The sequence below is a fragment of the Vicia villosa genome, unplaced genomic scaffold, assembly GCF_029867415.1.
Source record: "Vicia villosa cultivar HV-30 ecotype Madison, WI unplaced genomic scaffold, Vvil1.0 ctg.001383F_1_1, whole genome shotgun sequence".
NCBI classification, from domain to species: Eukaryota; Viridiplantae; Streptophyta; class Magnoliopsida; order Fabales; family Fabaceae; genus Vicia; species Vicia villosa.
In genome coordinates, this window is record NW_026705601.1 from 310,680 (window position 1) to 331,834 (window position 21,155).

A 21,155-nucleotide genomic window follows, 5' to 3' on the forward strand; every position below is an offset into this window, starting at 1 on the left:
GCACATGTTCAGGCCATATATTGTCTGATGTGGGACTCATTTGTAACGCCCCAGACTGCTTTCGGGATGATCGACTGACCCCACAAACCAACACGGGTCTTTTCAACATGCTTTGACCTCACTTGCACGCTTTTCGGGAAACTTCCCAGAAGGTCACCCATCCCAGAATTGCTCCAAGTCAAGCACGCTTAACTATGGAGTTCTTATAGAACGGGCTACCGAAAAGAAGATGCATCTTGTTGGTATAGGTAGTACCTATCAATCCTTATATGCATTCCTTCAACCATGCAGTCCCATACATGCACGGCCTCAGGATTCCTCTCATTTTGATGTGGCGACCACCCTTTCCCTCTTCGGCCTCGAGTGTTACTTGTGGTGCAACCACCCCCCGCCTTCTTCACACCCTCTCACACCCAGGACTAGACAACTGAAGCATGGAAATAAATGGTGGGTGGCTCGATAGAGGAAACCTGATAGTAGGTGGCCCACCGGATCTTAAACGCTCTTGATAGCATGTTAAGAAATATGGTTAGGCCTAACTCAACCCTACAAAACCAAATTGTAGGGTGATGATTGCCCCACCTATAAGCACATGTTTAAGCCATATATTGTCCAATGTGGGACTCTTAACACACCCCATCACGCTCAGGACTAGACAACTGGAGCATGGAAATAAATGGTGGGTGGCCCGATAGTAGAAACCATAATAGATGGCCCATCGGATCTTAAATCAGGTTCAGATACCATGTTGAGAAATGTGGTTGGGCCTAAATCAACCCTACAAAACCGGCTTGTAGGGTGAGGATTTCCCCCACTTATAAGCACATGTTTAGGCCATATATTTTCCGATATGGGACTCTTAACACACCCCCTCACGCCTAGGACTAGACATTTGGAGCAAGGAAATAAATGGTGGGTGGCCCGGTAGGGGAAATCATAATAGGTGGCTCACTGGATCTTAAACCAGGCTCTGATACCATTTTAAGAAATGTGGTTGGGCCTAACTCAACCCTACAAAACTGCTAGTAGGGTGAGGATTTTCCACTTATAAGCACATGTTCAGGCTATATATTGTCTGATGTGGGATTCTTAATACACACCCTCACGCCCAGGAATAGACAATTGGAGCATAGAAATAAATGATGGGTGGCCCGATAGCGGAAACCATAATAGATGGCCCACCGGATTTTAAACCAGGCTCTGATATCATTTTAAGAAATGTGGTAGGGCCTAACTCAACCCTACAAAATCACTAGTAGGGTGAGGATTGCCCCACTTATAAGCACATGTTTAGGAAATACATTGTCCGATTTGGGATTCTTAATAGACATCCCCTCACGCCAATGACTAGAAAAGTGAAGCATAGAAATAAATGGTGGATGGCCCGATAGCGGAAACCTGGTAGTAGGTGGCCCACCGGATCTTAAACGAGACTCTTGATACCATTTTAAGAAATGTGGTTAGGCCTAACTCAAACATATAAAACCGACTTATAGGGTGAGGATTGCCCCCACTTATAAGCACATGTTTAAGCCATATATTGTTCAATGTGAGACTCTTAACAAATTCAACATATTTTGTGATGGAATTTTTAGGTAAATTCATATCCATTTAGTGCACCATAATTTATATTTTCTTACGTGAGCTGACATTTTAATGGTTTTATTGCTTATATTATGGTCATGTGCGTTGATGAAAACAAATGTTCTTAGTAGTCCTTCTTTCAATCAAAGGTGTCCAAATAAGGGGGTTTTAAATTTCTTGAATAAGGGCATCCCATATCTCTTCATATAAAGGTTAAGGGTCCTTCAACTTGTCGTTGTGGTTATCCATTGCGTCTCTCTCTTTTTGGAGGATTTAACTTACCATCCCCAAAATTAAACATGACACCTCTCATATTTTTTTAATACCAAAAATACCCCTTGTCAAAAAATGAGCAACTTTTTCAAACGAAATTTTCGGTACGAAGTTGAAATTTTCGGTTGTTCATTTGAAATTTCCTGTAAGTTACAATTTTTTTTTAAAATTTTAAAATCTACCATTTTGTACCAGAAATTTAGTTGAAGGATGAAATTTCCTGTAGTGTATTGACTCAAAATTTTTTAACGATCAGGATTTTGCTGACAGTTTTATAGGTGTGATTTCACCGACAATTTTGTATGGTCTAGGATGAATCTAATGTTGTATAAATAGGTGCATATGTTATAGAGAAAGGCATCTCAAAAAATGCATTTTCCTTATTTTCTGATTAAAGCTGAAGTGTATTTCAACAGAGACAATCCTCTTGTTGAATTCAAGCTTTTGGATGGCGCCACATTTCTCGCCAACTTGACAGAAAAGTTAAATGAATCACTACCTGATACTGATAACAGAAGTGTGAGAAAGATAGATTTTTGTGATGATTGGGTTGATAGTAATGAAAGGGTTAAATATAACCTGATTCAGTTGCCGTTGAAGATGTCACAACCATGTGGAAATCATTTTACCGTAGGATAACTAAGGGGCCGATCGAGGTTGATATGCATATTTCAAGATCTGTCGACGACATAATCAAGATGCTGAATCCTCCAGAATTATATGGTAGTACCTAGGTTTTCATGTTTAGTTATTTTTAATTTATGATTGATGTACTGTCTTTGAAGGTAAAGGACACACATGAAAGGGGCGTTTGAATTGGGTTTCAAGATTTAAAACTTTTGGTTCAACCAAGACAAACAAACAAGGAGGAAGGAATAAAAATAATGACACAATATTTTTATCCTAGTTCGTTGTTAACCAAGTTACCTCTAGTCCACCCGCCAAGGTGATTTTTCCTTATCAACAAGGACTTAATCCACTATAATAAAACTGATTACAACCACAAAGACCTATTGTCAATGTCTTCTTGAGACTTCTAACTATACCCTAGTCTCTCAAGGAACAATATTAACTAACAAATTGAAACACAAAGGTGTGTTTACAAGATGCTTCTATATAAGTAGATTACACAAATGAAATACAAATGATAACACAAAAGTGTTAAGAGAAAGATATGAACAAAATTTACTTGCTTTACAACTTTTTAATCAAACAGAGTTTCAAGTTCTTGTTCAAGAGTCTTTCTTTTCCATTCTTCCAAGTCTTCTTTATATAGGCATCAAAAGATTCATTTAAGGGTGAAGATGGAATTACACAATTATTATTTGTATTCTTCATAACGGTCAACAGAAGATGGGAGACAAAAATGGTACTATAGTACTGTCCTTGCGCCACAAAACAAGCGTAGTGGAAGGAATATTTGATTTGTAGCATATACTATTTCTCTCACGTAAAAAAACCCTTGATCTTATCTTCTAATATTTAGAGGCTTCATAATTTAAGTTGATGAAGCATGTTTAGAAGGATCAAATGCTGAATCAAAGTCTTCAGAACCTTGTCTTTAGAATCTTCAGAACTTTTTCTTCAGAACTTTGTCTTCAGAGTCTTCAGAACTTGGTCTTCAGAGCTTATGCCAAATGTAAGAGCTTGAGAATCTTCAGAAGCTCCCTTATCAGAGTCAGAGTCATAAGCCATTTGATGAGCATTCTATTAGAATCATAGTCAAAGAGCGTTCTAGAACTTGACTTGTCTTTAAAAAGCACACGCTGTAATCCTTCATGGTTAGAGTGTGTTGATTCTAGAAACTGATGACATCGCACGTCATACTATTAGAGTCGTAACATGTAAGTAAAATCTACACACTAGAAAAAAACCATTAGGGCACAAAATTGTTCTCTAAGAAACAGTGTATTATTATCATCAAAACTAAAGGACAGATGCAGAACCAAATCTTGTTCTTACAGTCTTATGTTATGTTCATCTTCGAATTGAAACATGTAATCGCCAAAAGATTATGCAATAAAAAGTATTGTGATAAGTAGTCAGAGTCACAAAATATACAAAAAGATACAACTATCAAATCAAAAATATAAATAGGCCCCTAACGGGCTATGTGTGGTAGTCGAGATAATATTGTAAAAACCTTACCATCCGGGTTTACCAAACCCATGAGGTTATCCACAATAACTTGTACCTCAGCATCAGAAACCCTAGCATCAGAAGACCCTACAGTATGTGGTATGATGTGAGGGTGTGATATAGTTAAATACCACTCCAGGTAACCATACTCACATTACGAAGGGTGCTGAACCCTCACTGTGTTAGATCTAATGTCACGGGCATAGCTGATGATGTGGCTCTAAAGTCATCTATCAATGCCCCCTTCTAGAGCCTCTAGAACTGGTCGAGGGATTCCCTGGACATAATCATACTGTCACAGAAACCTCTCTGGCAAGTGTCTAGCCACTGAGGTCTCCCACCTCATATGCCCTAAATATAAGGAAGCGTCGTCGAATGCACGTTCGGCCTAGTGAGTTGTGTATGGTATCCAGATGACATAATCTACTGTCAAAGCATCAAACATTCTCCTCTACTCTGTCTTTGTAACCCCACCATGAACTGCTTGCCTAGCCTTCCATCTCCTCGCTCATGGAGAACTCCCTGGAGAATGCTGCACTCTCCTGTCACAACACTGGAGAAATAAAAACTAATTAATGTCGCAAACAAAAGTTAAATAAAAAACAATTAAGAAATGCTCGTATACTAGGAATAGACTTAAATAACTAGCAAGTTGTCTGGTCTCTGGCACAACCACAACTTCAAGTGTAGTATAAAGCATGGTCAACACGACTACTTCCCATGCCCGGCATGGAGTCTCTAGGCTACTAAATATCCACAGGTATCGAACATCAATATAAACACCTAACTAGCTTTGTTCGCAAAGAGAGTACATGCCATTAGATGAAGCATGTACGCAGTGGCGGAAATCTCATACCTCTTTGCCTCCACAAGTTCTTGGTACCTGTCCCGCAGCCAAGACATCTGAAGGTGAAGTCCCTTGTTAAAATCATACTCTGCTAGCACGACATCCTCAGTGACTTGCAGATCCTCTACAACCTGGAGCAATGTTGTGGTCTGGTTAATGACAGGACCAGTAAAGAATCTACTGGAAATCGGGAGATGAAACAACAAGGAGTCATCATCCAAAGTGATAGTCATATCCCCAAATGAAAGATGAAAGGAAGATGTATTTGAGTGCCACCGCTCAACAAAATCAAACAAAATGGAGGCGACGAACATGGACAATGAGCAGTCAGCAAACTTCATGAGACTAAACTAAAAAATAATATGCATGACCTACTCAGGCATCGGACACTGGGGGAAGTTCTTCAACTTCGAACCGTGGAATACAACCTTCAGCGCCGGACGTTCCATTAGGAAACAAAGTTAAAAATATTATCAGTAAACTTTCAACACATCACCGAACCATAATAAATATTTTGAAAATAAAAAATATAACATATATACCTCTCCCTTCCATACTCTATATGCGACATGGTCAGTATACCCTGTGAGCACAGATCGGTCACTAGGTCCTCCCAGGAAGGCTCCATTTGTGTGAACAGATACCTCTGTAGAAGCACGAGTTCTGGCGTCTATATCATTAGGAGTATCATCATCATTGGTAACAAGAACCTCCACAACAACAGGAACCTGCTTAGGCGACACATGAACCTCCTCAACAGCAACAAGAACCTGCTCAGCCGGCATAGGTACCTCCATAGAAACAGGTACCTTCACAGGAGCAAGTACCTCCACAGTAGGAGAAACTCTAGTAGCTCGTCATCAGGGTGCACGGAACTGGGCATGCGCCTGCTCTACCATAATTTCTGAAATTTTTGTGAAAATCTCTCAAAATTCTCAAATTTTCATGAAATTCTTCTGGTAATTCTGAAATTTCTGATATTCTACTTACTTTTTTCGAATAATTTTCTGTGTGCACGTAAAATTTCCGACATCAACCTAGAGATTTGAAATTTTTAGTTCCTAAACGTGAATTTGGCAAAATGGTGAAAACTTTGAATAGACATAATGATCTTTTCATTCGTTTTTGGGATGTCAGAATCAACTCAGAGGGTGAAAAATTAAATCCTCCTTTTTTTTGGATCTCTTGTACCTATGTATGTGAGGTCTCGTTCTAATGTTATAATTCTTTGGAATCTTTTTGTACACTCATATACCTTCTTAGGGACCTCTAGCAAAATTCGTTTTTTATCCCCAGAGTTCGAAGGTGCATCTCCGAACGCACCAAATTTAAAATTTTTGGTGTTTTCGGAGATTTCGTAGATGCATTTCCGAAATATCCAAATATTTGGTGTTGAGATTTTTCGGAGATGCATTTTCGAAGTAACACAATATTTTTTTTAAATTAAAATCAAGGTGAATCAATTGTATTAGTAGTATAATTAATTGTATTAATCAAATATATACCATTATAATCAAGAAATAATAATAATTTGTAAATAACAATGATCAACCTAATAAATATTTAAATCAACACATTATTCTCATATAAAATTAAGTAAAGAAAAAAGATAATATAAATTAAAAATTATAATTCTAATAGGAGGATATTTTTAACATGATAATTTCATTAATTAACAACATTACTCTAATTTTTTTGTATTGATTAAAGGGTTCTTCATTGCACCCTTAATACAAGAGATTTTAAATTTATTTGAAACACACCAAATGCATAATGTATAATGTTGTAGTCATTTAAAAAATAATTACTTTTATAATTTAAAAAAATTTGTGACAAATAAATTATTACAAAATTAAAATTTTATTTAATCTCTTTATTTCTTATTTATAACAATTTGTATTTAAGTTATTCTTTATTAATAATATCTCACTTTAATTATGTTATAACTATATTATAAATAAATATCTTTTCAAAATAAAATTTAAATTAGAAAAATATGGATATTGGTTAATTCGGATCCGAAAACCCCTGAAACTGAAATATTATGATACTTCAGATATACACATGCGAAGGGTATTTTGGATTTTTGAGATGTGTTTTTCACCATATATGGATGTACTAAGAGATTATCTAATTCTTCTATGGTGGGCCAAATTATGGCAAAACCCCTTTTCTTGAGGAGGGTGATTGAATATGAAGTTATTAGACGATTAAGTTAAAAGGGAATTTTATCATAGTTGGGCCTTTATTTTTAACCATTAGGTCTTTATGTTACTACCCACTAGTACTATTATATATGTACTCTCATTAAGAGATGGAAAAGAATAATCAATGAAATCAAAGAAGTTTATTTTTATTAGTTTAGTTTATCTCTTCCATAGTGTAGAATTTTAAAGTTTTTTTAGGGTTTGATAGTATTCTCTTTTAGAGCCTATCAATTGGTGCTCTCATTCTTAAATTCAATCTCTCCCATTAAGTATTTCAACTTCACACCCCCACTTTACGAATGGAGCATTTCTCCAACCTATCCCACAAACCACTCTCTTACATCTCCTATCAATCCCTTGTTTCCACATTTCTCATGGGAAATATTTACACCTTGTTACACTCATGTTGGATCATCATCACCAAGTTTGTATCTAAATAATGGGTATTCACCACATACACTTAATCTTAACCCATATTCATCCTACTCAACATCTCATTATTCATACCACTACAACAATTATCGCCAACAACTACAACCAACAAACACCTTCACAATCAATCATAAATATCAAACCCACTCTAGTAATAGAAGATATTTTGAGAAGCATTTGCAAGTGTCTCATCCCTATTTTAAGAAAATATCTCACAAAACCATATCACCTACATCTCGTTACCAACAAAAACCTAAAATTTCTTATCCAGAACTAGAAATCATCCAAAAACTGCCACCACTCTCGAAACCACCTGACATCACCTTATCTCAATCACCACAACCAAGCAAAGTCGTCAGGGAAGCCGAGAGCAATGTTGTCGAGGTTGAAAATGAAACCCATTTTAGCAATGTTGTTGAGGCGATTTTACGATTCCTCTGAAACCACCAGATCAGATTGGTTTTGGGTCTTTGTATTATGCAACAAGTGAGTCAAGAAATTATAATGAAATTTGACTCTCATATGTTGTCCATAATGTATTTGTTGAAATACCCCTACCAACCATTTCCAAGGCTGCTAAGCTTGTCAAGTCTATTAAGGAACTTTCAAATGTCAAAGAGGATGTTTATGGAGCTCTTGATACATATGTCGCTTGGGAACTAGAATTTCCTTTAATTTCCTTTGATTATGAACAAGTTAGTGATAGAATCAATTTAGTATAAAGCAGAAACAGAAATGAACACAGTATGAAAAATAGGGAAAATAGCTTGATTATTTAGTAGCTTCTACTAGAGTTCAAATGAGATCTAGTAGGTACAAGAGTAGTACTGAAATAGCAACAGAAAGAAAGAAAAGAAAATGGATTTAGGCAGCTTTGAGAGGCCTATTCTCTCCCTAGGGTTCAGTAGCAAAATCTACCATACTGTCACAATGATTATTCCTTCTATTTATGACCAATCCTAAAAGCTTTCCTCCACTCACAGCATGACACCTAGCTCTGCCATGTGATGTGTACTAACAGAATTTGTTTTATTTGCCAGCTGTCGACCTGTCCACTCCTTCTCTCTCTTGCGTGTTCTCTCATATACTTTTCCAAATCTACCAATTCTCCCCCCTTCCAAATTCTCCTTGACCTCAAGGAGATATTCTGGTAAAATTCAGATTTCAGCTTGCTGACCAATTCCCAAGAGTTCTCAAACTCTGGTAGTTCCTTCCATTTGACCAGGGCTTCTAATTCTCCCTGTTCATTCTGTCTAAACTCCAATATTTTCTCAGGAATGGGTTCCAAATGCCATTCCTCATTAATGCAGCTAGGTAGAGGTTGAGTCTCCACAGTAGGTGAAACAACCTTCTTGAGCAAAGTGGCATGGAACATAGGGTGTACCCTAGTATCTTCTGGCAATTTCAACTTATATGCTACTGTTCCAATCCTCTGAATTACCTCATAGGGGCCATAATATCTGGGACTCAATTTCTGGTTTAGTCTCTTGGCTAATTTCTTCATTTTATAGGGCTGGATTTTCAAAAACACTCTATCCCCCACCTCAAACTCCACAGCTCTTCTATGTTTGTTTGCTTGGCTCCTCATCATATCTTGAGCTCTAAGCAATTGCTCTTGGAGCCCCGTCAACATTACATTCCTCTCAGCAATTAATCTATTAACCTCATCTACTGCTGATGGATGATTGTCTCCTCTTACCAACACAGGAGGAGGTCTCCCATACAATGCCTCAAATAGTGTAGTTCTCAAAGAAGCATGGTAGTTAGTGTTATACCAGTGTTCTGCCCAAGCTAGTCATTTGGGCCACTGTTTTGGTTTCAGCCCAGTGACACACCTCAGATAAGTTTCCAAGCATCTGTTGACAACCTCAGTCTGTCCATCAGACTGAGGATGATATGCACTACTGTACTTAAGTCTGGTTCCTGCTTGTTTGAACAATTCAGACCAAAAGTGACTTAAGAAAACCTTATCTGTGTCAGAAACTATGGAATTTGGAAAACCATGTAATCTAACTACCTCTTTGATGAATATCTCAGCAATGTCCCTAGCTGTATAAGGGTGACTGACAGGTATAAAGTGTGCATACTTGGTCAGTCTATCCACTACCACCATGACTGTATCTACTCCTAATGCTCGAGGTAATCCTCCAATAAAATCCATGGAGATGTCACTCCAAGTCTGAGTAGGAATAGGCAGAGGCTGCAGCAAACCCCCAGGGCTGAGTGTTTGATATTTTTTTCTTTGGCATACCTCACAAGCTTGGACATAATCTTTTATAAGTTCTTAGATAGCCAGAATGTCCTCCAATGGCAGTATCATGAAACTCTTTTAGAATCCATTCAATCCTATGGGATTGTCTAGGAATCACAATTCTGCCTTCATGATACAATCTGCCTCCCTTTAACATAAAGCCTTTTTGACTGGAGGGATCAGCCAAAATTGCTTGTACTATAGCCTTCAACTTCTCAACCTTCTTTACTTCTTCTTCTAACCCTTCCCAAACTTCACATTGGATGTGTAGCAACGTGCCCTAAAATTAATGTTTTAGAGTCACCACCTATTCTGAAGGGCGAATAGGAAACCCTACGCAGTTTAGAGATCGGGGTAAGTTATTATAATCAGGTTGAGGGAAGGTGTTAGGCACCCTCAACCCTTTCCTATTGGCTTTGAATCTAGGGTAACAGTTTTATGGCTAAATTTATTGAGGTTTAATAGCTAAGAAAGTGAATAGGGGAAAAATTGAGATTTTAGGGAGGGGGACTCGCCTTGGTTATCCAAGTGCCTACGTATCTCCTTAGGGAGAATCAGAGTCAACGTAGTTCGGGCACAGGGTTGTACGCCTTAGAATTTGAATTTGATATGGTTTTAAGGCTTTTTGAATTGCCTGGTCATAGATTTGAAAATCGCAGTTGAATGGATGAAAATCCATAGTATCGTGGTTTAGTGTATTTTGAGATTTGGGCGTACAACCCTGATTTGATATGGCACCGTTAGATGCGATGACCAATAGATTTGATCAGTATAGCTAACGGATTAATGGGCATTGCTGGTTACTCGGATCGATAGATTGATCGTCGCGGGCAGCAAATTAAATGTGTTTTGGATTTTATGTATTTTTTATCTCTCGTCTAAAGCGACTAGTAGGTTTAGTCGGGTCGAGGAGAGAATTAGTAAGAATTAATTAAATTATTAAATAATCAAAAAGATTATTCCTCGTCTACTACAACTAATAGATTTAGTGGGTTCGAGGAGAAAATTAAATTAAGAATCAATTATATTATTAAATAATCAAAAATCATTTCTCGTCTAGTGCGACTAATAGATTTAATCGGTTCGAGGAGAAAGTTAGATTTAATCACCAAAAGCAAACAAACAATTAAACAATTACAAACTCAAAATTAATTAATTAAGTTCTATTTTTTAATTTACAGGGGTGTATATTTGCTAATAGGCAGAAAATTGGGGAGTGTGTATAGCATGGGGTCTGGCCCATTAAGTTTTTTAGTCTGTTCTGATTCAGCGTGACACAAGCACACGCGTTGGAGTGTGCCACGAAATCAGGAGCATTGGATTTAGATCTAAGCTAATCGTATGGTCTGTATGTAAAGATGGCGCAGCGCATGATAAGGAAGTGCACAAAGAATCATGTTCTCTCATGCCAGACGTGTGGCCATAGGAGGGCCACGCGTATCATCCTTAGCATATGTGTGTTTTTTTATAAAAACCCAGAACTGAATCCCTCACCCCTTTTTTTCCTTCCCTTTTCTCTCTCTTCATTTCTTACCCTCTCTCAATTCTCTCGTTTCTCTCTTCTTTTCCCAGACAAACCCAGAAACATAAGAATAGCCACCGTGAACCACCACATACCGCCCCTCAAACCACCCTGGAAACCCAGTTTCCGATGAATATTCATCGGAATATTCATCACCATCCCAGACACACCTCCTAACCTAACCCAGAAAGACGAACCCCAGATGAAGATTGTTACAATCTTCATCTTCTCCCGACCTCACCTTCCTCAATACAACCCAGAAACACACATAACTCATGAACGCTAACCCCCAAACACAAGAACCCTAAGAACCCTAGGATTCCATGATGAACCTTAACCCCAGTTAAACCCAGATTCAATCAAGACAAAAACGCGAACATGCAATGATTCAACAATCGATCTTAAGCTAAGTGGCAAATTCGGTTACCTTGCGTTTTTGATTTCTGGAACGTGTAAGCTCCGAATCTTCTTCTAATCCCCTTCTCCTTCTTTCGTTTGCAGGTATGAAGACGAAGCTTCTAGTGCTGGGTTCGAGCGGCGCCTCCACTTTTTTTCCAGAAAAATCCCCCCTTCTGTTCTTTGTTCTCTCTGATTTATAGTTAGGGTTTCGATTTGTTTTAGGGAATGTTAGATTAGATTTAGGTTATATTGATTGTAAAGAAATCTTTGTAATCATGTTATTGATTCAATAAAGATTATATGATTTGATTTGATTTTGTTAGAATTAGATTTGATTTTTCTCTTTTGAATATTTGATTTTGTTATGAATTGATTGTGATTCGATCAAATTTCGTTGAAGATTTCCTTGCTGGGATTTGATTCAGATCATGGGCCTGGGTTCCACTTGGTTGAATCTAGGGTTGCCGCGGCGCTTGGAGGAAGGAAAGAGACGGTGAACAGGACCGGGTTGGGTCCTGGGTTTGACCCGGTCCAAAGATCCGGTCCACACGAATTTAGCCCAATAGCGTTATCATTGTTGGCCCAACAATTGTTATCCACTAAGCCTTATTACTGACTAATAATAACAATTACCCCTAATCTTATTATTATTATTAGTTAATCCTAATAACCATTAACACTAATATTTACTTAATATTAATAATCCTAATACTAAATAATAAGAGTTAATAATAAAACACTAATAAAACATAGTTAGTAACAATGGAATTAATAATAATAATATTATTTTTAAAGAATAAAAAAGATAAAAATGATTAGATAATAAAAGAACCTAATTAAAATCAATATGAAAACCTTAATGAAAAAGATTAATTTTTACTAATAATACTAACATAATTTAACTCCTATTTAATTTACAAATAAAAGGTTAATACTAACTCTATTACTAATAATGGTCCAACTAATAATCTCTAATAAAAATGAAAGGAATAATGGAAATTAAATAGTAGTAAAGATGAGAAAATAAAAAAAACCTTAGAATGAAGTAAATGGGCCCAAATATTTGGGCCTGAATATTTGATAATTACAAGTCTTTATTTAATTAAAGGGTTTTCATGAGAGGTCAGGTTTAACAATAGATATGTTAAACCCCATGGCTCTTAATTTTAACACCCTTAGTAAATAAAAAGATGCGAATCGCATCGGGTAAATTTTGGGGTATGACAGCTGCCCCTATTTAATTACCTTGGATTGAATGGCGTGAGAATACGCAGGTCTCACGCTTTTCGGATCGAAGAGTTATTAAATAATGGAGGACCCCTAAATTTACCTTGCAGTTAGTGTGAGAGAAAAAATAATCGCCTCGCTAAAGCGTGAGACTTACATAGCGAGGACTTGTAGTTAGTTGTGATCAGTTTGCTATAGTGCTAGCAAAGCTTTTCCCGCACCAATAGGAGTCACTTGCCCTGATTCGGACAAGTTTACCTGTATAGAAAATCGTTTTGTAAATGCGTATGCATTGTAGATGTATGAATGCTTACACATGTAAATGTTACGTGTATGCAAATGAATATGTATGTATGACAACTCCAACGCCTTATCTCCTTATCACCCATTGAATTTGCTTAACCTTTTTGAGATGTTTGCGAACCTTAGTTCGGATTGAATTTGAGGGGATATGATGTACTGTCTTTCATAAGGTTTCCTGAAGAGATTTCCTGAACAGGGTAGATCTTTGGCAGATATGAAGGAGATTAGGCTTTAAACAAAGCTCGAGAAGAATTGTCTTAGAGAAGACTGACTGAGGAAATTCTTTGAAAGAGCAAGATGTGTTTTTTTTTTTAGAAAAGATTGGATAATTTTTGAAGAATATTACTTAAAGAAGTTGAGATATGTCTTAAACAAGACTAAACTAGAAAGGCTTTTATGAAACGTTTTAAACAAGATTACCTAGAAAGGCTCCTAAAAAGATATGAAACGTCTTAAACAAGATTACCTAGAGAGGCTTCTGAAAAGATATGAAACGCCTTAAACAAGATTACCTAGAGAGGCTTCTGAAAAGATATGAAACGTCTTAAACAAGATTACCTAGAGAGGCTTCTGAAAAGATATGAAACGTCTTAAACAAGATTACCTAGAGAGGCTTATGAAAAGATATGAAACGTCTTAAACAAGACTGTAAGGCTAACTTGGATATGTCTCAAACAAGACTGACCTGGAAAGGCTCTTAGATGGGAGATGACATGTCTTAAACAAGACTAACCTAGAGAGGTTCCTTGAAGGGATATGAAATGTCTTAAACAAAACTAACCTAGAGAGGTTCCTAGAAAGGATACGGAGTGTCTTAAACAAGACTACAAGGTTAACCTAGATATGTCTTAAACAAAACGGACATAGAAAGACTCCTAGAGAGGATAAGGAAGGTCTTGGCGAAGCCTACCTAGAAAGGTTGATAAGCGTCTTGGAGAAGACTACCTTGAAAGGTAAAAAAAAAAAAAAAACTTTGATTGTTTTTTAATTGCCTTTGAAGAAAGGCTCGGAATGAAGCATCGAAATTGTTAAGATTAGATCGTTTAAACGATTGTATTTGCACCGTGTTTGGATGATGATATCCTTTTGACTCTAGAGTGACCTGAAAAGGCAAATGTTGATTTCATGCAATGTTATGATGCATGTGTCATGTAATGAGATTCTCAAAATAAATGAGAATTATGTATGTACGACAATCCCACATTGTAGGTTGTGAATAATACAGGCGTAGGAAGGCCAATTATGCAGCAATGCTCCTTGTGTGATACTAGCGTGATTTCCTCAATATCAGAAATTTTGAGAGACGCACCATTTGACTTGAAGGAAATATCCTTAGAGGGAACTCGAATATTACCATGTCATGCCATGAACCTGATATACACTGCCCCAAGTATTTGAATTCTTGAAAGATATGCCCCAGTCAATAGGATCATTGATTGTATGCCCCTGTTTAGGAGAATCCCCTAGATGTGGTTCCCCCCGGTTCAAGGATCTTTATTAGCAATGATCGCCTTTGATTAACCCAATCTCCATGATGCTAAGTATTGATTCAAATGTGAAGCAGATGCTCTTCAGAATTAGTCATGCGTCTTGGTCGTGTCCGATGGACAAAAGTTCACTGAATACTCAGAATGAGATGATGTCTTCTAGGAGATTATCTGAAGAGGTTCCTGGAAAGGATATGAGATTGTTTTGAACAAGATTGTGCTTTAAACAAAGCTCGGGGAGGCACGTTTGCAAAGAAGGTCAAAAGGTTGTTCCTATAGGGGATTATCGTAGTGTTTCAGACAGAACTTGAGAAAATACATTTTGAAGAAGATTACCCTAGGAAGGATAGGAGACCGTCCTAAAGAAGACTGTACTTTAAACAAAGTTTGCCAAGGTTTTTGGAGGTATAAGAGAAATCATGGACATGTCTTAAGAAAAACTATCTGAAAAGATTGACGGGTGTCTTAAAGAAGATTACCTAGAAAGGTTCTTGGAAAGGATGAGGGATATTTTAGGGAATATTACCTGAAAAGGGTAAGGGATGTCTTAAAGAAGACTACATGAAAAAAGTTAAGAGATGTCTTACAGAAGACCATCTAGAAAAGGTTCTTAGAAAGGAATGTGTCTTAGAGAAGACTATCTGAAAAGATTTCTTAAGATGACGAGAGACACCTGGAAAGGTTTGTAGAAAGAACAAGAGGATGTGTCTTAAAGAAGACTATTTGAAAAGTGGTCCTAGAAAGGATAATAGATATTTGAACATGTCTTAAAGAAGACCACATGGACAGATTGAGAGATGTTCTATAAAAGTTCCTGGAAAGGACGTGAGAGTGGTATTGACAACATTTGATACTGAGTGACCTTTTGCAACGTGCCCCCTAGTAATGGACTTGCCCCATGGGCTATTCAGAGTCCTTGAGAGATCCCATGGATCTTGATTAGATTGCCCCAGATAAATAGGATAACAACGGGCTATGCCCTGTATATACAGTAGCCATCCGAGTCAGGCGTAAGAGATATTTCTTCTTTGATATGCTTTTAAAGTTATTTCGCCTGTCAGTAGGATTTTTAGCCATTAGTCATGCCCCATGCGACTTCTCCCTGATGTTAAAACATTGGAATCTATATAGACCAGTGTGCTTTACGATGAAATTCATAAGATACGAATGCATATGTCTGTCTTGAAAGTTTAAAAACATTTTTGAGTAAAACAAAGTTTTTTTTTGTAAGAAAGTGATATCAACTCAAGAGTTATAGTAGACCTTAAGGAGTCGGGATACCTTTTTGTAACGGTATGCTTTCGAACTAACCATGTTTCAGTTAGGACTTTTAAGGGTTGTAACGTGGCCTTGGTTCAGGGTTTTAAGAAACAACAGATATAAGGCTCAAAATTTATTTAACCCACCCCTTTCTTCGTGATGTTCTCCAGTCCTATGCTCAGTTAACTATGCATCTAAGCTCCAAAAGACTTTGGATATTGTAATACTGACATTTATGATGGTTCAAAAACCGAAGGTTTATCTGCAAAGGCAGTCATTCTCCTTTTTGTAATATCTTCCTTTTGTCGAGGGTATGTAGTGACCTCTTTCTTTTTTTTTACTTTATTATCCCTAATTTTTGTCTGCACTGTTTACTTACAACTACAGTCAACGGGATGCCCCAATTTTGCCTAAGTCTCCTTAATAGGTTTTGACTTAGCAGGCCTTGCATTGTTTTTTCTTTTTCTTTGCGGACAGTGACTGCCAGGCTTAATTATGACGGAGAACCATCAGCGATTATGTTCAAGGGAACAATTTGGAATAATCAAGTTAACTGAACAGCTACCCTATCCCAGGTTATATTTTGAGGGTTTTTATTTTGTACGTGAAGGGAAACTCCTACTTCTTAGGCTCGAAGGGGTTGACGAGGGATTAACATCCTTATATCTCCACTGTATTGGAATTGAAACAATGCCTGTACATCGCCAACACGGTCTGTTTGAAAGCGTACTGTATGAGATTGTGGTATCGTTTTTGTCATTCTCCCTCTAAAGGTACACATCTTTGAACAAAAGTTGAATATCACAAATAATAAAACCAAGTAAAAACACAGTTTTGAATATAGCTAAAACACTAGGAATAAACCAAGACAAACGTAAGCAATGCATTAATGATTATTGTAAAGTACATAGCGTATACCGCAAAACCAATGTTTAAACAAATAGAAAAGAAATTGCGAATGAAAACAAAACTAATGATCTAAGAAACCCTCCTTCTAGCCACTTATAGCATTAGATTTGCGAGGCAGTTCGAACTCAATGAGCCCTTCTTCAATTAAATCTTGGATCTTGTGCTTCAATGGCCCACAATCCTCTGTATCATGATCAGGACTATCTGAATGATAAACGCATCTAGCATGATGCTTGTACCCAGGAGCGGGGTTAGCTGGAGCTGAGTATGGAGGCAGCAGAGTTACCAAGTTCTGACTGAGCAGATGTTGCAAAGCTTGAGATAGTGGCATGTGCAACGGGGTGAATGATCGTTTTGGCTTTGACCTCCAAGTGCGTTGGCCACCCTGTTGTTTTTGCTGATCCTTCTGTTGTAGTGTCGGGGTCTAATTAACCAGGATTGCCCCCACAGTGTTGGGTTCCTTTTTCCCGTCATATGACTTCTTTGCGTGATAGGAACCTGAGGGTGCCCCTTGTATCTTCCCATTTTTTATCCCATTTTCAATCCTTTCACCAATGACTACCAAGTCCGAGAACCCTGAAGATATGCTTCCGACCATCTTATCATAGTATGGTCCTTGCAAAGTGCTCATAAATATGTCCACCAGTTCTTTTTTCATCAATGGAGGTTGGACTCGAGAGGCCATTTCCCTCCACCTTTGGGCATACTCCTTGAATGATTCATCCTTCTTTTGTGACATATTTTGTAATTGCATCCGGTTGGGTGCCATGTCCAGGTTGTACTTGTATTGCTTCAAGAATGTGTTAGCAAGATCATTCCAGCTTCGGATATAGGATTTCTCCAATTGCATGTACCAGTCAACAGATGCCCCGCTTAAGCTATCTTGGAAGAAATGTATCATCAGCTTTTGATCGTGGGCATAAGCAGCCATTTTTCGCACATACATGCGCAAGTGGTTCCTCGGACATGTGAGTCCTTTGTATTTCTCGAAGTCAGGAATCTTGAATTTGTGTGGGATAGTCAAGTCTGAGACCAAACTCATTTCGAAGGCATCCACATCGAAAGCATCGTATCCTTCTACCACCTTTAATCTTTCCTCTAGCGCTTTGATATGTTCACTGTCCTTGAAATCTTCCCTAGAGTTGGGATTAGACTGCTGCGTCTGAGGTGCTTGGTCTGTGTTGTCCACCTCTTGTACTCCGTATTGTAGATTCAGGTAATCATCATCCTTAGGGACATTGTTAGCAGGAATGCGAACCGTTCGGGTTGTCCCTTTAGTCTGTGGAGTGGGGACAAATCCTTCTTGAGAGTCCTCTCCCTCCTCTTGGGTCGTAGCGACCTTCTTAAAAGAGTGAGCCTTTTTCTTGTGAGGGTCATAGCCTCGAACATATCCTAACAACGGGTTGCCATCATTCGGTATCTCCTCATACTGGTTTTGAACCTCCTTAGCCTTGTCTTGCTTATCCTTGAGATCTTTCATGAAGCTCAGCATTTGGGTCATACCTCCTTTAACTTCTTCTATACTAACTTTCAGTTGATCCACCTCCTCACGAAGAGCGGCTTGATTCTGTTCTAGCTGATCCATTGATTTCTTTTGCTGAAATCTTGTCCGATAAGACGGTCGGGATGTTAGATTATCCTTCCCAATGGTCTCTTGCTCTGAAGGAAAAAGAGAAATCTTCTTTCAATGCCATGAAAATGATATGCATGTCATGAGTGATATGTTTTATTCATGTTTATGTCTTATCCACATCCATTGATTAAATATAATAACTCCTTTTTTGTTTCTCATTATTTTCGTGGATAAGACATGATGCAAGAATGCACATGATGCATGATGAATGCCACAGTTATACGATATATATATATATATATATATATATATATATATATATAATAATGAAAATGTATAATTAAACACATAAGCACATAAGCCTTAGGTTCATAGGTTCGATGTAACGGCTTAAGGTGCCTACCCTTCCCATTGGTATGTTCTAGAAGGTCTCATGGGATCGTTCGTAGCCGCCGAGACTTTTTGTCTCTTTGGATTTTGGAACAACTCATTGGTCCATGAGGTTCGAATTTTAGGGGTTGGTTCCCAGAGAGATCAGCTAAATATCCAGTCCAGCCCTCAACAAGGTCGAGCCTCGTATCAGACCTTCCCGAATATCTAACCCACTCTGAGTGGAATTATAATAAGACTCGTAGGCGATGTAATTCCCCTCTGGTCTTAAATATAATTCCCACGCTTAGGTTTTAACGTAATTTGTAATCCCAGCAGAATACGATAAAACACAAATATTCAATTAATAAAAAATATTTAAATAAATCGATATAAATGAATGAAATTGTGAATGAATAAATAAATAAATAAAAATTTAAATATTTAAGTATAACACCCTAAATCTTAGAAATTGTAAATAAATATATAAATATTTAAATATTTAAATATAAAAAGAAATAAACCTAAATCCTACTCCAAAACCTTAATTTTGGCAAATTTGCCAAACCCTAAAAAAGTTCGCCAAAACCTAAAAAAGTTTGCCAAAAACCTAAACCCTGTCAAAACCTAGGAGCATAATAATTTACAGTTTTGTTATCACTATTCCCCAGTAGAGTCGCCAACTGTAGCAACCTGCCCTAAAATTAATGTTTTAGAGTCGCCACCTATTCTGAAGGGCGAATAGGAAACCCTACGCAATTTAGAGATCGGGGTAAGTTATTATAATCAGGTTGAGGGAAGTTGTTAGGCACCCTCAACCCTTTCCTATTGGCTTTGAATCTAGGGTAACAGTTTTATGGCTAAATTTATTGAGGTTTAATAGCTAAGAAAGTGAATAGGGGAAAAATTGAGATTTTAGGGAGGGGGACTCGCCTTGGTTATCCAAGTGCCTACGTATCTTCTTAGGGAGAATCAGAGTCAACGTAGTTCGGGCACAGGGTTGTACGCCTTAGAATTTGAATTTGATATGGTTTTAAGGCTTTTTGAATTGCTTGGTCGTAGATTTGAAAATCGCAGTTGAATGGATGAAAATCCGTAGTATCATGGTTTAGTGTATTTTGAGATTTGGGCGTACAACCCTGATTTGATATGGCACCGTTAGATGCGATGACCAATAGATTTGATCAGTATAGCTAACGGATAAATGGGCATTGCTGGTTACTCGGATCGATAAATTGATCGTCGCGGGCAGCAAATTAAATGTGTTTTGGATTTTATGTATTTTTTATCTCTCATCTAAAGCGACTAATAGGTTTAGTCGGGTCGAGGAGAGAATTAGTAAGAATTAATAAAATTATTAAATAATCAAAAAGATTATTCCTCGTCTACTACGACTAATAGATTTAGTCGGTTCGAGGAGAAAATTAAATTAAGAATCAATTATATTATTAAATAATCAAAAATCATTTCTCGTATAGTGCGACTAATAGATTTAGTCGGTTCGAGGAGAAAATTATATTTAATCACCAAAAGCAAACAAACAATTAAACAATTACAAACTCAAAATTAATTAATTAAGTTCTATTTTTTAATTTACAGGGGTGTATATTTGCTAATAGGCAGAAAATTGGGGAGTGTGTATAGCATGGGGTCTGGCCCATTAAGTTTTTTAGTCTGTTGTGATTCAGCGTGACACAAGCGCACGCGTTGGAGTGTGCCACGAAATCAGGAGCGTTGGATTTAGATCTAAGCTAATCGTATGGTCTGTATGTAAAGATGGCGCAGCGCATGATAAGGAAGTGCACAAAGAATCATGTTCTCTCATGCCAGACGTGTGGCCATAGTGGGGCCACACGTATCATCCTTAGCATATGTGTGTTTTTTTATAAAAACCCAGAACTGAATCCCTCACCCCTTTTTTTCCTTCCCTTTTCTCTCTCTTCATTTCTTACCCTCTCTCAATTCTCTCGTTTCTCTCTTCTTTTCCCAGACAAACCCAGAAACATAAGAATAGCCACCGTGAACCACCACATACCGCCTCTCAAACCACCCTGGAAACCCAGTTTCCGATGAATATTCATCGGAATATTCATCACCATCCCAGACACACCTCCTAACCTAACCCAGAAAGACGAACCCCAGATGAAGATTGTTACAATCTTCATCTTCTCCCGACCTCACCTTCCTCAATACAACCCAGAAACACACATAACTCATGAACGCTAACCCCCAAACACAAGAACCCTAAGAGCCCTAGGATTCCGTGATGAACCTTAACCCCAGTTAAACCCAGATTCAATCAAGACAAAAACGCAAACATGCAATGATTCAACAATCGATCTTAAGCTAAGTGGCGAATTCGGTTACCTTGCG